Raw genomic sequence first — 16142 nt, 5'->3', positions numbered from 1 at the left:
GAGTTTCTGGTTTATCTGCTTCCTTCCCTCAAACTGGAGTTTCACCAGTGGATTCAGTAGTCGTCGCTCAACCCAGGTGTTCCTTTCCAAGCTCCTCTGTCATTCTAGGAACTCTTCTCAGATGCCTCAGAGCTGGGGAGCCACTTCAGGCACCCTGATGGTTAAGGGCCTTAGTCCCCTCAGCAGACAGCAGCTATCATTTTGGTTCTTCAGGCATTTCTACATGATCTGGGTGCCAGGTCGCTTAAATGATTATGCAGACAACATCACAGGCATGTGGTACATCAACAAACAAGGAGGCACAAGGTCTTAACTTCTTTGCAGAGTAGCCCTTCAAGTATGGGAAATAGCCATCAATCTGCAGTTGACTCTATAGGCAGTTTACATACCTTCAGAGCACAATCCTATGGCATATTCTGTCAGCAAGTCCAGAACAAAGCCTCACGAATGGATGCTATACACACGTGTTTTTGGACATAGTTCATTGGTGGAGAATTCCTCAAGTGAATCTCATTGCATCCCCTTTGAACAGAAAATTCTCTCAATTCTTTTACTGAGACCCAAGTCTTTGGCTTTGAAAGGGGATGCCATGCCTTTCTCTTGGAAGGGAATGTTCTGGGATGCCTTTCCTCCCCTCCATCATCTTCTCAAGGTCTTTAACAAGATCAAGAAGGATTCTACAAAAACCTTGTTAGTGACATCCTTTTGGACCAGACTGCAATAGGTTCTTCCTCTTTTTCCATTTGGCCAGAGATGGTCATCACAAGTCACCTCCGCATGGACGTAGTCACACAGGGCAAAAGAGCTCTCCTTCATGTTCACTTGTCCGCTTTTTAACTGACAAGTTTGGGTGATAGGGTTGTAATTCCTTTCTGACACCAGTTTTTTGAGGTCATGCTTTGGGATCTGCAGGAGGCCAGGAAACTCAACAACTGAAAATCATACAAGTCCAAGTGGAAGAGATTTTCCCTCTGTCTTAAACATCACCAAGATCCATTTTAATTTGAGGTCTCCTTAGTTCTTTACCTGTGTGAACAGCTACATGCTGACTTGGCATATTGTTCAGCTAAAACTCACTTGTCAGCAATCTTTGCTTGTCTACCACTGAGTCCTCCTCAGGCCTCTAGATTTCAGGTCAAGCAAATTTCTAGCAGGTATCCTTCATATCAAACCCCCAAGAAAGCCCGTTCTTCCTTCTTGGGATCTTCATTTTCTCTTTGAAAATTCTGACTGGCTTCTTTTGAGCCTGCTGCTTTGCAAAATTGCACCTGGAAGACTGTTTTACTGGTTGCTTTAACCTCCACCAGAAGAGTATTTGAACTCTAGGCTTTGATGGCGGCCCCTCCTTTTTTGATTTTTCACACAGACAGGGTGCCTCTCCATATGAATCCTCCTTTTATGTCCAAGGTGATTGAGTTATCCCTTTAATCAGTCTGTCCAGCTTCCTTTCTTTTTCCCTTCTCCACATTCTGCTTGTGAGAAGGTTATTCATGTCTTGGACTTGCACAGACAGCTCAGACCTTATATAGACAAAACAAATGCCTTTTGTAAATCTGGTCAAGTTTTCTTTTCATACCAGGGCATTGGGTTTAGCAGGTTTTAAGCAAACCATCTTCTCCTGGATTTTCAAGGCCATTTTTGTTTTTTTTTTTTACTTTTCACAGCAAACAGTTGTCTGCTTCTGTTCTGGCTCATTCAACTAGGGCAGTGGCTTCCCCTGGGGCTTTCTCAAGGGTTTGGATACCAATGCCATCCTTGAAGCTGCTACTTGGTCTTCTGTTCACACATTCACAAAACATTACAAATCTGATATTTCCCCATAGCCAGGGCAGAATTTGGCAAGGCTGTGTCCGTGTGTTTGGGAACTACTCCTCCTTGCCTTACTCCTGCCTAACTTTACAGTAACTTTTGTAATCTCTCTGAGGAGATGAATACTGCAGCACTGATATGAAAGGACATTGTACAGTTGTGTAAAATCTTATAACAGCAGGTGTCCTCCTTTTTACTGTTCGCAATATTCACTCCCTCCATCCTACCACCTTGTAGTTTCTTTTCTCTTCCTTTTCAGTGGCTGGTAATTTTTTTTTCTGTCGAAGAGGTTCTTCACCTTCTCTTCCTTCCTTTTTCTGGGTATACATCTTTTCCTTTCCACTGGAGGTCCTGATTCTCCTGGGGCACTTCATTTCTGGATTGGGAGCATATGCACGTCACCTTTATGCTGTATGCTTGTGCAGGGAACATATTTCTAATGTACAATGCTCCTAGGTAATAAAGGCTTTAGTGTACCAGCTGGACATTCTGCTGTCCTTGGCAGGCAATCCCAGGGATGATGAGGACTGCAACAGTGAAAAGACAGACATCTACTGTCTTCAGATTTTGCACAAACTGTACTTCCATGATGAACTGTTCAAATTTTCCATTTAGTAGAAATACCACCTTGGGTATCTGCTAAAACGAGGATAGGACAAAGCCAGTCAATAAAGGATCAATGAATGTTGAATTTGATGGTATGCCATGAGATCTTCGTTTGCATTGTCTTCCTGTCTGTTGGATAAGTTTGCAGTCTGTGCTGCTTCCAGGACTGTTCTACTGTGTGTGCTTGTGCAAGCCTGTCATAACTCCCATTCATTTGCCTCTTACATTAACAGTCAGAAAAAAGTAGGACGTTTTTGGTGACAGAGATAAATTCTCTGTATGATGCTGATGTTTTGGTTTAAGTAACGGGCCAGGTTAAACATGTTGATGCCTAGAGGGAAGAGCTCAGTGGCAATGGTTAAATTTATGATAAGTTGTCTCTGTCGCCTTCATTCTTGCTGGTTGGGTTTGGAGCCGACCTTCGGCTCCGACTCGGCCATTTTCTAAAGCTCGAGAGCTACTTACTGGCTCAAGGCCTCCCTATATCCCACAATGCCTGGCGCCAGACCCACAGATCTCATTTGCCACTTCAGCTACGAGGTTGCACTTTACTGGCTCAGGTCGTATTCATCTTTTGTAATTTTAGTAGCTAAACTTTTAGTGTATATTTTTCAAGTTTTTTTTTGTTAAATCAGAGTAGTACTGTAGATTAGTCTTAGTTTCCCTGTGTTTCTACCCTTAGGAAACCCGTTTTTAGAGAGTTTCTCCCCTCCCCCCATCTCCCTAAGTAGGCTGTTTAAGTTAGAGGCTATCCCCTTCCCCTTTTAAATTGTTCCAGTAGGAAGTAGTGTTTAGCCTTTGTAGTCTAAGTTATAGTATCTTAGTTTTGTTAGTATTGTTTCCTTTAAATTTTTTGTGTGAAGGTGTGGGACTAGTGTGTTTTTTTGCACTAGTCTAACTTTCATCCATCGGTATTCCTTTTTTCTTTAACATGTCAAAGGATACCAAGGTATCAGGGTTCAAGAAGTGTGACTCGTGCTGTCAGAAAATGTCTCTGACAGACGGTCACACTTCTTGTGTTTATTGTTTGGGTGCCCTACACCTGCAGGACTCTTGCTCGGTATGTCATGCCTTTAGTCTGAGAGTCCTGCAGGAGCGTAGGAACAAGTTAATTCTCAGGGGGTTGCTCAAACCCGAGGGGTCTCCGGCGAAGTCTCAGCCAGCAAAAGCCCCTAAGCCCACCAAGCCGTCGGCACCCAGTACAGAGCAGTCGCCAGGTGGAGAGTCTACTTCAATTTCAGTTCTGGCCGGAGCTGAAGTATCTAAATCTCTCTCAGCTCTGACCTTGGTGTTGGAGCCGTCAGGGAGTCGTAAGTGGTCCAGGTCACCATCCCTAGAGTCGATTCGCTCTGCTCCGGGATCGCCTTTGCTACAGTCTGAAAGGAGCCTTCAGTCCCACTCTTCTCTGTCCTCGAGGCTATCCAATCATGACTTGGAGAGAGTGGTTAGTAGACTCCTCAAATTGCAGGCCCTGGCCCAAATGTTAACAAGCCCTTCTCATCAGGCTGTGGCTGTTCCTGTTTCTGAAGTAGTTTCTCCTCCGACTCCTGTCAGTTCAGAGCCAGAGCTTGTTGGGGCTCGGATCCTGGAAACGTCGGCGCCGATACTTCCCCTTTCGGCTCCGTCTGCTCATATTTCTTTAATGGTGCCATCCTTGGAGGGATCTGGGTGCCGAGACTCCCTCGTCCGCTCCGAGGGGGTGAGTGACATCGGACCCTTGTCCGACCCCATTCTCCCTCTCGGAGCCTCAGCACAGGTAAGCTCAGCTCCTACATCGGCCTCGGAGCCGTCCCTTTCGGTGCCGGAGAGGATTCCTGTCTCTTCGGAGTGGGGGCCCTCTTCTCTGCCAGGCAGGGGCGCCTTTGAGGTCATGAGGAGCGTGCTGACTTCTGAGTCTGCACCTCTATCAGCCCCTTCAGCTCCTTCCCCCAGGGTGCCTGCTTCGGTCTCTGCCCCTCCTCCAGACCCCCAAGCGAGGGGATCAAACGCTCCAGGTGACCCCACTGGGTGTATCTTCCTCTTCCGAGGCCTCCCCTGAGATTTCAGAGGAGCCCCCTCGAAAGAGGAAATGTAAGAGGAAACATGTAGACTCCCCAGAGTCTGTCACGTCAGATACTGACTTGGAGGATTCGAAAGGGTCCCCAAGATTCCTCTCTGAAGATGTCTCTTTCTCAGACATCCTTGAGATCCTTAAGCAGAGGGGGAAATGGTCTGGCCTTAACCCTTCTGAGGACGAGTCTGTATACTTGGATGCGTTTGGTTCTCGCCCCTCCACCTCCTGGGTGTCTCCGCCTTTCGATCCATTAATGGAAGTGGTGGCTCGAAGGGCATGGTCAGCTCTGGACACACTGGAACTAACTCCCCGCAGGCCCACTAAGTTTATTACGGCCCCTCAAGATAAACAGTTTTTGACAAAGGGTGTCCTCGTTGATGCCATGGTGGTAGCAGCTGCCACGAAAAAGGAGTTGGCTGACACTTCTGTACCTGTCCATCCCCCTAATAAAGAGTCTAGGACGATGGATAGATACGAGAAGCGGATGTTTTCCTCAGCGACCTTCTCCATGCAGTCGCTGAATTATTTGTGCCACTTCACCCGTCTTCAGCGGGATCTCCTCAAGGAGTTAGGAGATACCCTGCAAGATCCATCAGCTGCTGGGGCTCAAGACAAGAAAAACTCCCAGCTGGTGACTCTTAATTCTGTCGTTAACTCCTCCATGCGGCTCATTTCATATGCGGCTGTTGGAGCGAGTAGAGCCGCAGGCACAGGCGTGGCTTTGAGAAGACATGCCTGGATGCAGTTATGTAACTTCCCTGATCCCTTCAAGTCGTCTTTCACCAACACCCCCCTTTGATGGTTCGGCTCTGTTTGGACCTCAGGTGAAAGATACACTTACCAGGTGTGAGCAGGAAGGCAAGACTCCCTGCAGTGGGAGACGACTCCTCTAGACCATACCCTAAGGGTCAGAAGAGTGGAAAGATGTGGTTCTGGAAACCCCAGGGAGCCGTGCCTGACACACGTGGCGAGTTTCCCACCAGAGGCAGAGGAGGGAACAACAATAGACACTGCCTGCAGGGCAGAGGGGGGGTCCGTAGAATCAGGGCAGCAGAGAATCTTTCTCTGACAAGCCCTTCCAGCACCCCTGAGGGGCTGCCCGGCTGTCCGCCTTCGGAGGCAGTCGGGGAAGGTTGTCTCTGTATCCAGAAGCCTGGCGTCTCATCACTCGAGACAGATGGGTACAGTCTGTCATATCCGGAGGTTACAAAATCCCGTTTGTCCACACCCCCTTAAGATCAAACAACCCCATCCCAGATGTTCTACCCAGTCTAAGGGAACAAGCAGTACAAGACATTTCAAGACTGCTAAAAAAATGGGCCATCCAACAAGTCCCAGCAGACCAGCAAGGATCCAGAATTTACTCAAAGTTCTTTTTGGTACCAAAAAAGACAGGGGACTGGAGACCCATTTTGGATCTCAGCAGACTAAACAAGTCTCTTCAAAGAAAGAAGTTCCGGATGGTCACGTTTCAGTCCATTCTACCCTTTTTGGGTCAGGACAATTGGATGTGCTCCATAGATCTTCAGGATGCGTACTACCACATCAAAATGGACAGACATCCAGAAGGTTTCTCTGCTTCCAGCTGGGAGCCAGTCATTACCAGTTCAGAGCCCTGCCCTTTGGTCTCACCACAGCCCCCAGGGTGTTCACCAAATGCATGGCAGTGGTTACCGCTCACCAGAGACGGCAAGGATTCCAGGTGTTTCCATATCTAGACGACTGGCTTCTTACTGCTACCACCAGACATCAATTGCTGAGAGCCAGGGATTATACCATCCAAACATGCTCCAACCTAGGTGTATCAATAAATTTCGAAAAGTCTGCATTGTCGCCTTGTCAGTCCTTAACCTTTATAGGTGCAAGATTAAATACAAAAGATCTGTCTGCAAGACTTCCAGTAGACAGAGTGGCAGACATTCGTCGACATGTACAGGTATTATTAGGATGCAGAAAGATTCGGGCCAGATTCGTCCTAAAAACCTTGGGTCTCATGGCAGCAGCGATCTTATTAATTCCCCTGGCTCGTTTTCACATGAGGATTCTCCAGTGGATGCTTTTCACCCGATGGTCCTTTCAACAACTTCCTTTGTCTCACAAAATAATAATCACACAGTCATGCAAAGACCAGTTGACTTGGGTGGATGGTCTCTCAATCAGTACCCCAGGGCAGACCATTTGTCCTTCCTCCTCCAGTTGCCATGGTGACCACGGATGCCTCCCCGATCGGGTGGGGGGGGCATTTTCTGGGCAGGACTGGCAACCCCACTGGCAACCCCACGAGTACCACTTGCACATAAACGTCTTGGAGATGAGGGCGGTGCTTTTAGCGTTGCAAGCTCTTCAGAACTAACAGCTGGGACCATTGTAATTCAGACCGACAATATGTCTGTGGTGTGGTACTTTAACAAGCAGGGCGGAACCAAGTCATATCCCTTATGTAGAGAAGCACTCAGACTATGGCAGTGGGCGATCTCTTCTCAACGGTTTCTGACAGCAACGCACATCCCTGGGAAGTCCAACGTCATAGCGGACAGGCTAAGCAGAGCTATTCTCATGCCTCATGAGTGGTCTCTCAACCGGACAGTAGCGGACAAAATCTTCCGCAAATGGGGTCAGCCTTGCTGCGACCTTTTCACAACTCCTGTCAACAGCAAGTGCGACAGTTTCTTCACTCTCTTCCCGGACCTCCCCCAGAGACGCTCTAGTTCACGATTAGCCCCAGGGACTACTGTGTGCATTCCCACCCTTTCCACTAATTCCTAAACTAATTCAGAAAGCTAACCAAACCAAAACGAAGAAACTAACAGAACCAAATGGAGATTTTTTTTCTGATGCAGTTGCTCAAGTGGAGCGACGAAAACGTAGCTTTGTTTTAATAAACTTTGGATGCGTTAAAGTATCTTCACGTATTTGTTTTGGTTTATCGCTAGTGACTGTACTCTCCATTTGGTTCTGTTAATTCAGAAAGCTACCATGCTGGGTTGCAGGATGATCCTCATTGCCCCCTACTGGCCTCTACAAATCTGGTTCCCTTTCCTGCATCGTCACCTTCTAGAGCAGCCTTGGAATCTGCACCCAGTTCCGGACCCTCCTGATCCATCAGTCGGGCAGGCTGCATGCATCTCTTAAGTCTCTCAACCTCACTGCTTGGTTGCTCCACTTCCAATCTTAGCCAGGCTTCCCAGTATTTCCAATTCAGTGCATGAGATTATCCTTTCTTCGCACAAACCTACAAACGTGGAAGACTTATGCTAGTAAGAGGAAACGTTTCTCTTTCTGGGCAGAGGCTAGAAATATAGATCCCTTCACGGCCCCTGTCCATAACGTTCTGGACTTTTTAGCAGAACTTTTTCAAACAGGCTCCTCTTCGGCCACCATTAGAGTTCAATTAGCGAAAATCTCTAATTTCCATACAGGCCTGTCAGAAACCAGCATCATGCCCCATAAGCTTTACAAAGCCTTTCTGAAAGGAACAATCTTGCTCAAGCCTCCAGTGAGAGATCCCCTGCCTCCGTGGGACTTAAATTTGATCCTAGCTTCCTTGATGCTGCCTCTCTTTGAACCGGCAGCTTCCTGTTCCTTGAAATTGCTTACTTGGAAAACTCTTTTTTTTTGGTGGCCATTACTTCAGCGAGGAGATTTTCTGAACTTCAAACCCTTTGTGTTCGTCCTCCTTACCTAGTTTTCCATAAGGATAGAGTTTCACTCAGGACTAATCCTTTGTTCCTTCCTAAGGTCTCCTCTGAAAATAATTTGAATCAATCCATTGATCTGCCAGTCTTTTTTCCAAATTATTCCAACAAAGCTGAACACAAATTACACCAGTTGGAAGTTCATAGGCAATTACGTTTATATTTACATAGGACTGAGCAAATAAGGAAATCAGACCAACTCTTCCTGTCCTATGCGGAGGGTAAGCAGGGTCGACCAGTGTCTAAAGTAACCTTATCCAGGTGGTTGTCCTCTATTATTACCCTTGTTTATCAGTTGAGGAATAAAGAACTCCCTGTAAAACCTAAAAGCCACTCTACTAGGGCTTTAGCTACGTCGGTAGCTTTTCAGTCAAGACTACCTATGGAAGCCATTTGTGCGGCAGCCACATGGGCCACCCCTCATAACTTCATTTCACATTGTAAATTGGATCTGGCCTCTAGGAGCAGAGCTGATGTTGGTTCCACTGTGCTCGAGTCTGTTCCGATGAGCAACCCAGGACTAAGGTGCTAGGGACGCTGTCTCAACCAGCAAGAATGAAGGCGAGAGAGACAACTTAACATTAAGAAGTTATGTACCTACCATAACGTTCCATGTTAGTTGTCTTCTTCTCGCCTTCTTTCTTGCATCCCACCCTCCATCCCCCTAGCCTAGATTGACAGAGAAGAGTCCTCCTTCGAGTCTTGTCACTGGCTGAGTCTTTACTGATTTATGTCCTCTACCTTTTTCTTCAGCCCTGTAGCTGAAGTCTTGCTATTGGGACAGCTGTCCTCTTGTATTATGGCGCTAGGTCTTCCAAACGAGATCTGGGGGTCTGGTGCCAGGCATTGTGGGATATAGGGAGGCCTTGAGCCAGTAAGTAACTCTCGAGCTTTAGAAAATGGCCGAGTCGGAGCCGAAGGTCAGCTCCGAACCCAACCAGCAAGAAAGAAGGCGAGAAGAAAACTAACATGGAACGTTATGGTAGGTACATAACTTCTTCGTGTGTGTGTGTGTGTGTGTGTGTGTGTGTGTGGGATTTCTTGATCCCAGAGTACCACCACTCCTTTTGGAGACTGTGAGTACTATATTGTCTTTTAAGAATTTAAAATAGAGTACACTTCTAGAGGAGGTAAGAGCAATGCCTGTGCCCAGGTATGGGATAGCTTTGCAGAGGAGGGAATGGAAAGTGAAGAGGGAGTAACTCAAAAAAAAAAAAAAAAAAAAAAATGCGACAATGTTTGGAAATGTTGCTCATGCCTTTTTTTTTTTTTTTTTTTTACTTTAAGGAAAACATTTTCGGGGCTGGAATCTAGGATCATTTAAAATAGTCCACCAGAACATAAAACAGGGACCAGCACTTGACTCCGTGGAACACAACCAGCCACAAACGAATTTACCTAGGTTTCGTCTTTAATCAGACTTCTTCAGTATACAAATGACTAAAAAAAAAAAAGTACAACCTTACACACTAAAATAGAAACAGGACATGACATCATTAATTGATAAATAAGTTAATAAACATCTCGTTGACTTAAAGTGAACTAAACACACTAATACAATGAAAAAGTACTGTATAGTGAATCATGTGCAGTACTAAATTTAAAAACAACATATAACATATATGCATCAGTTAAAAAGCCCTTTATCCAAGAATGTGCTTTAATTTTAAAATAGGGGCAATGGTGATGTAATCATTAATGCCAGGGAATACCATGGCATTCAATTTCAATTGCCACCTCATTTCACTGATGTCAAGGTGAAGATCAAGGACCTTCCCCTGTACATCCATAACCACTTGTTGAATGACACAAAATTTAAATGTATGCCCACTGTTTGATTCAATATGCCTATACAATGCATTAGTTTTTTTCTTTAATCTTATATCTGACTGATGCTCCATTATACGGACTCTAAGGGCTCTACTAGTTTTACCAATATAGTATGCTGGACATTGACCACATAGTGCTACATACACCACATTCTTGGTGTAACAGTCAAAATGTCCACTGACCCTAATGGAAACACCAGCTACACTAAACTTAGAATCTGTAGGACATATCAAGGAACACACACACTACATCTACCACATTTAAAATTACCTATGTTCTTCGCAGTGGATGTACTAGCATTAGCTCCCTTCTCTAACAATTGCTTGAATGATTGTGCCTTTCTAAATACAAAAAACCACAACGCTGAAACACCAAAAATGAGTAAACCACTCTCTCCTGCAGAGGCAATAATTCCAATAGCGAAATGTAAAAAATTCCTTTTTATTCCACACGATACAAGGATTTAATACAAGAAGATGACAAGCGCTTTCGCCTGGTTCATTCCAGGCTTTATCAAGTCAAACAACCATACTGGTTGTAAGAAACTGTTTATATACTGTTGGTGATTAATCACATGATGTAATTAACACACTTGATTGTTTAAACCAACTGTTGGCTAAGCTGAGTGCATTGCAAAGTGAATGAAATTGCTAAACATTCATTACAACTGTCATAAACTGTAAATCTTAACCAACTGTAATTAATAATGTAATAAAATACTAAAATACTATACACCACTTAAATGTTCAATAGTAAAAATAGAAATGTGCAGAGTAAATAATAAACTAAGTAAAATAATTGTGCAATGACCTTCAAGTAACATTACACAAATCAAGTAACCAATGAATAAGTACATCTTAAAAACTAATAGCTCAACATTTAAAAACAGTGAATAGTGTAGGCAAACAGACCAGTGGATACATTACATTATTAATTACAGTTGGTTAAGATTTACAGTTTATGACAGTTGTAACGAATGTTTAGCAATTTCATTCACTTTGCAATGCACTCAGCTTAGCCAACAGTTGGTTTAAAGAATCAAGTGTGTTAATTATATCATGTGATTAATCACCAACAGTATATAAACAGTTTCTTACAACCAGTATGGTTGTTTGACTTGATAAAGCCTGGAATGAACCAGGCGAAAGCGCTTGTCATCTTCTTGTATTAAATCCTTGTATCGTGTGGAATAAAAAGGAATTTTTTACATTTCGCTATTGGAATTATTGCCTCTGCAGGAGAAAGTGGTTTACTCATTTTTGGCCTTTCTAAATACACATTTAGGGGGACCACCTAACTTTTCACATACTAACCTGTCAAGTCCAAGTAATTTCCAATTAGTAAGCACTATGTCCCTAATATAAGGTGCATCAAATGAATAAGTGGTAATGAAATAAATACCACATTCCTGCCTCACCTTATCCGCACTGTCCACAGCTGCTTCACTAATTGCAAGTTCGTTGATGTCCATAAGGACGGTGTCATCTGTACCTATTATTGGGGGCTCATTGTTGAATCTCCCCTTTAATAAAGCCCAGTACATACCATTTGCTCTCTTTCGCTAAACTTCATCAGCTATAACCTTACACATCATCTCAGGATATCCTCTCCTTATAAACATGCCCATAATTAATTCAACCTCCCTCAAAAAATCCAACTCACCACTAGTCATTCTGGCAGCCCTGACCATCTGACCTTTAACATTAGCATGTTAAGTTGTCAATCTCGCCTTCATTCTTGCTGGATGGGTTCGGAGCCGATCCTCTGCTCCGACTCGGCCACTCTAAAAGCTCGAGAGCTAGTTTCACCGGCTTGAGGCTCCCTTATATCCCACAATGCTAGGCGGTAACTCCCCAGATCTCGTTGCCGCTACGCGATCGAGGTGCTTTTTTCAACCGGCTCAGGTTATTTGAATCTTTTTGACCATTTAGTCAGTCAGACCCCCCTTTTAAGTTAGCTCTTTTTATAACTTTTAAATAGTTAAATACTTTAATCCCCTTTTTAGTTAATTTTTCACTAGTTACCTATCCTAAATGATCGAACCTTTCCCTTGGGCTTTAGGCCCACTCCCTCCCTCCCTTGGTAGTTGGAGTGTCTGTGTTTTGTAGGGAATTTTGTTTAAAAACTTTATAAGTTAAAATTTAAATTTTTTAATTTCAGAAGTGTAATCGGTGTGTGTGTGTTTGGGGATTACACTTTTACTTCTCTTTGGACATGTCCAAAGAATCAAAGGTCTCAGGCTTCAAGAAGTGTGACTCGTGCTGTCAGAAGATGTCTCTGACAGACGGTCACACTTCTTGTGTTTACTGCCTGGGACCTTTGCACCTGCAGGACTCATGTGCTGTTTGCCATGGCTTCAGCCCTAGAGTCCTGCAGGAGCGAAAAAATAAATTAATTCTAAGAGGCTTATTAAAGCCTGAGGGTCCCTCGACTCAGTCATCAGGGAGACCCTCTAAGTCCTCCAGACCTTCGGCTCCAGCCTCTGAGCCGACTTCTGGAGGCTCTAAGTCCATTCGAACATCGGCTCCGGCCGGAGCCGATGAATCTCGAACTCATGTACCTACGGTGTCCTCGGCTCCGGCCGGAGCCGAGGAAGACATAATTGAGTTGGCTCCGATCAAGTTGTCGGAGCCGACAACTAAGAAGAGGTCCCGTTCTCCATCTATCGGCTCCGTTCATTTGGCTCCAGCATCACCTTTGCTGTCTGAACGGAGCCATAGATCCCACTCTTCTAGGTCTTCCAGGTTATCTGACCATGACCTTCAGAGAGTAGTGAGTCGACTTCTTAAGTCCGAGGCACTAGCCCAGATGCTTCAAAGTCCGACTCAACAGTTGAAGACTATACCCACCACTCAAAATATTCCTCCTCTGACTCTCGAGTTCGGAGCCGGGGCGGTTCGGACCCGAGACTGTGGTGGCGTCAGAACCGATACCTTTGTCTTCGGTTCCGTCGTCGGCTCCGATATCTTCCTTGGAAGAATCTCAGCGCCGGACTTCCCTCGTCTGCTTCGAGGGGGCGAGTGGCATCGGACCCTTGTCCGACCCTGCTCTCCCTCTCGGTGCTTCGGCGCTGGTGAGTTCGGCTCCGACATCGGCCTCGGAGCCATCACTGTCGTTGCCGGTGGAGGTTTTCAGTTTTTCGGAATGGAGACCTCCGGCTCTGCCTGACAGGGGTGCCTTTAAGGTCATGAGGAGCGTGTTAGAACCAGGTTCTAATCCACAGTCTGCTCCTTCTTCCCTTCCCTCCATGGTGCCTCCAGTGATTTCTACTCACTCTCTTGGCCCTGACCGTAGAGAGCCAGCTCCAAGTTTCCCCTGTGGGGATCTCCTCCTCTTCCGAGGCCTCTCCTGACCCTGTAGGAGAGCCCCCTAGGAAGAGGCAGTGTAAGAGGAAGCACATTGACTCCCCTGAGTCTGTCACCTCTGACACTGATTTAGAGGATTCTGAAGGTTCCCCCTCGTTCCCCCTCTGAAGATGTCTCCTTTGCAGACATCCTTGAAATCTTAAAACAGAGGGGGAATTGGCCAGCCCTCAACCCTTCAGAGGATGAATCCGTGTACCTTGAGGCATTTGGCTCTCGCCTTTCCACCTCCTGGGTGTCCCCTCCCTTTGACCCCCTTATGCAGGTGGTGGCAAAGAAGGCTTGGGTGGCTCCTGACTCAGTGGAACCCACCCCCAGGAGACCATCTAAGTTCATCACGGCCCCCAAGGATAAAGAGTTTCTGACCAAAGGCATCTCTGTTGATGCTATGGTGGTGGCTGCAGCTACCAAGAAGGAGTTAGCTGATCCTTCAGTGCCTGTTCATCCTCCTAACAAGGAGTCTAGGTCGATGGACAGGTATGGGAAGCGGATGTTCTCGTCAGCGACTTTTACTATGAGATCGCTGAATTACCTGTGTCATTTTACTCTACTTCAGAGGGACTTGCTCAAGGAAGCGAGTGAGATGTTGAAGGACCCAACAGCTGCAGGTTTTCAGGACAGGATGAACTCTCAGCTGGCTACCCTTAATTCTATAACCAACTCCTCCATGTGCCTCCTTTCATATGCGGCTGATGGAGCAAGTAGAGAGGCAGGTACAGGTGTAGCCTTGCGTAGGCACGCCTGGATGCGGCTTTGTAATTTTGCGGACCCCTTTAAGGCGTCCTTCACTAATTCCCCCTTTGATGGATCATCCCTCTTTGGTCCTCAAGTGAAGGAAACCCTGACTAGGTGCGAGACTGATGGCAAAACTCTTTCTGCCGTCGGAGTCCGTTTTTCTACTCCTGGACCTTACCCCAAAGGTCAGAAGGGGGGAAAGATGTGGTCCCGTAAACAATCTCAAGGAGACTTGCCTGACGCACAGAGTCGATTACCCTCTAGAGGCAGAGGGGGGAACAAAAATGGTAGACGCCGTCCCAGAGGCAGAGGGGGCCCGCAGAATCATGGCAGTCGAGAATCCTTTTCCGACAAGCCCTTTCAGCATCCCTGAGGTGTTGCCCGACTGTCCACCTTCGGAGGCAGTCGGGGGAAGGTTGTCACTGTACCCAAAAGCCTGGCTATCCCTAACTCAAGACAAGTGGGTACAGTCTATCATTTCCGAAGGATACAGAATCCCTTTCCTTTTCATTCCAAAGCTGTCCAAAAAATCCCTTCCAGATGTTCCACCCAGTCAAAGGGAGCTAGCAGCATTAGAAATTTCAAAGCTGCTTGCAAAAAGAGCTATTCAACCAGTGCCAGCAGACCAAGTAGGATCCGGAATCTACTCCAAATTCTTTTTGGTTCCAAAAAAAACAGGGGACTGGAGACCCATTTTGGATCTCAGCATCTTGAACAAGTTTATCAAGAAAACAAAGTTCCGGATGGTCACGCTGCAGTCCATTCTTCCTCTTTTGGAACGGGACAGCTGGATGTGCTCTATAGATCTCCAGGACGCGTACTATCACATCAAGATGAATCGACGCTCCAGGAGGTTTCTCAGCTTCAGGCTGGGAACCAGTCATTTTCAATTCAGAGCCCTGCCCTTTGGTCTCACTACAGCCCCCCGAGTGTTTACCAAATGTATGGCAGTGGTAGCCTCTCATCTTAGACGTCAAGGATTCCAGGTGTTTCCATATTTAGACGACTGGCTCCTTACAGCCCCCACCAAGCATCTTTTACTCCTCGCCAGAGACTACACCTTTCGCACGTCAGGCATTAGGCATTTCAATAAACTACGAAAAGTCTGTCTTGTCGCCTTGTCATGTTATTACTTTCATAGGCGCAAATCTAGACACAGTCAAGATGTCAGCCAGACTCACAGAGCAGAGGATAGCAGACATACACAAACAGGTCTTTCTTCTGTTGCAGAACAACAAAGTCAAAGCCAGACAGATCCTGAGAGTCTTGGGAATTATGGTGGCGGCCATCCCTCTCCTACCATTAGCTCGCTTCCATATGAGGATTTTGCAATGGATGCTCTTCACACAATGGTCTTACCAAAGCCTTCCAATGTCCCATCCTATTCGGATAACTCAGTCGTGCAAGAGTCATCTCTCTTGGTAGATCACATCTCCTCAGCTCCTCCTAGGGAGACCTTTTGTCCCTCCCCCTCCGGTTGCTACAGTGACAACGGACGCCTCCCTGATCGGGTGGGGGGGGGGCATTTCCAGGGCAGGACAGTCCAGGGCATGTGGTAACCATTCGAGTGCCACTTGCACATAAACGTCCTAGAGATGAGAGCAGTGCTTCTAGCGTTGCAAGCCCTACAAGTCTCTCTTCCCACGGGAACTATAGCAATACAAACAGACAACATGTCTGTAGTGTGGTACATCAACAAACAAGGCGGAACCAGGTCTTACCCCCTATGTCGAGAGGCACTCGGACTATGGCAATGGGCGATTTCTTCTCAGCGATTTCTGTTAGCAACGCACATCCCCAGGAAGTCCAATGTGATTGCGGACAAATTGAGCAGAGCTATTCTCATGCCTCACGAGTGGTCTCTGAACAATTCAGTGTTGGAGAAAGTCTTTCGAAAGTGGGGCAGGCCTTGCTGCGACCTTTTTGCTACTCCCCAAAACAGCAAGTGCAACGATTTTTTCACCCTCTTTCCCCAACCAGGCCATCACAGCAGAGACGCTCTAGTGCACGTTTGGCCCCGGGGACTTCTATATGCCTTTCCTCCCTTCCCAC

Source organism: Protopterus annectens, chromosome 13.part0 (assembly GCF_019279795.1).
Source record: "Protopterus annectens isolate FY-2018-M chromosome 13.part0, PAN1.0, whole genome shotgun sequence".
NCBI classification, from domain to species: domain Eukaryota; kingdom Metazoa; phylum Chordata; order Ceratodontiformes; family Protopteridae; genus Protopterus; species Protopterus annectens.
This window is presented reverse-complemented; position numbering follows the sequence as displayed.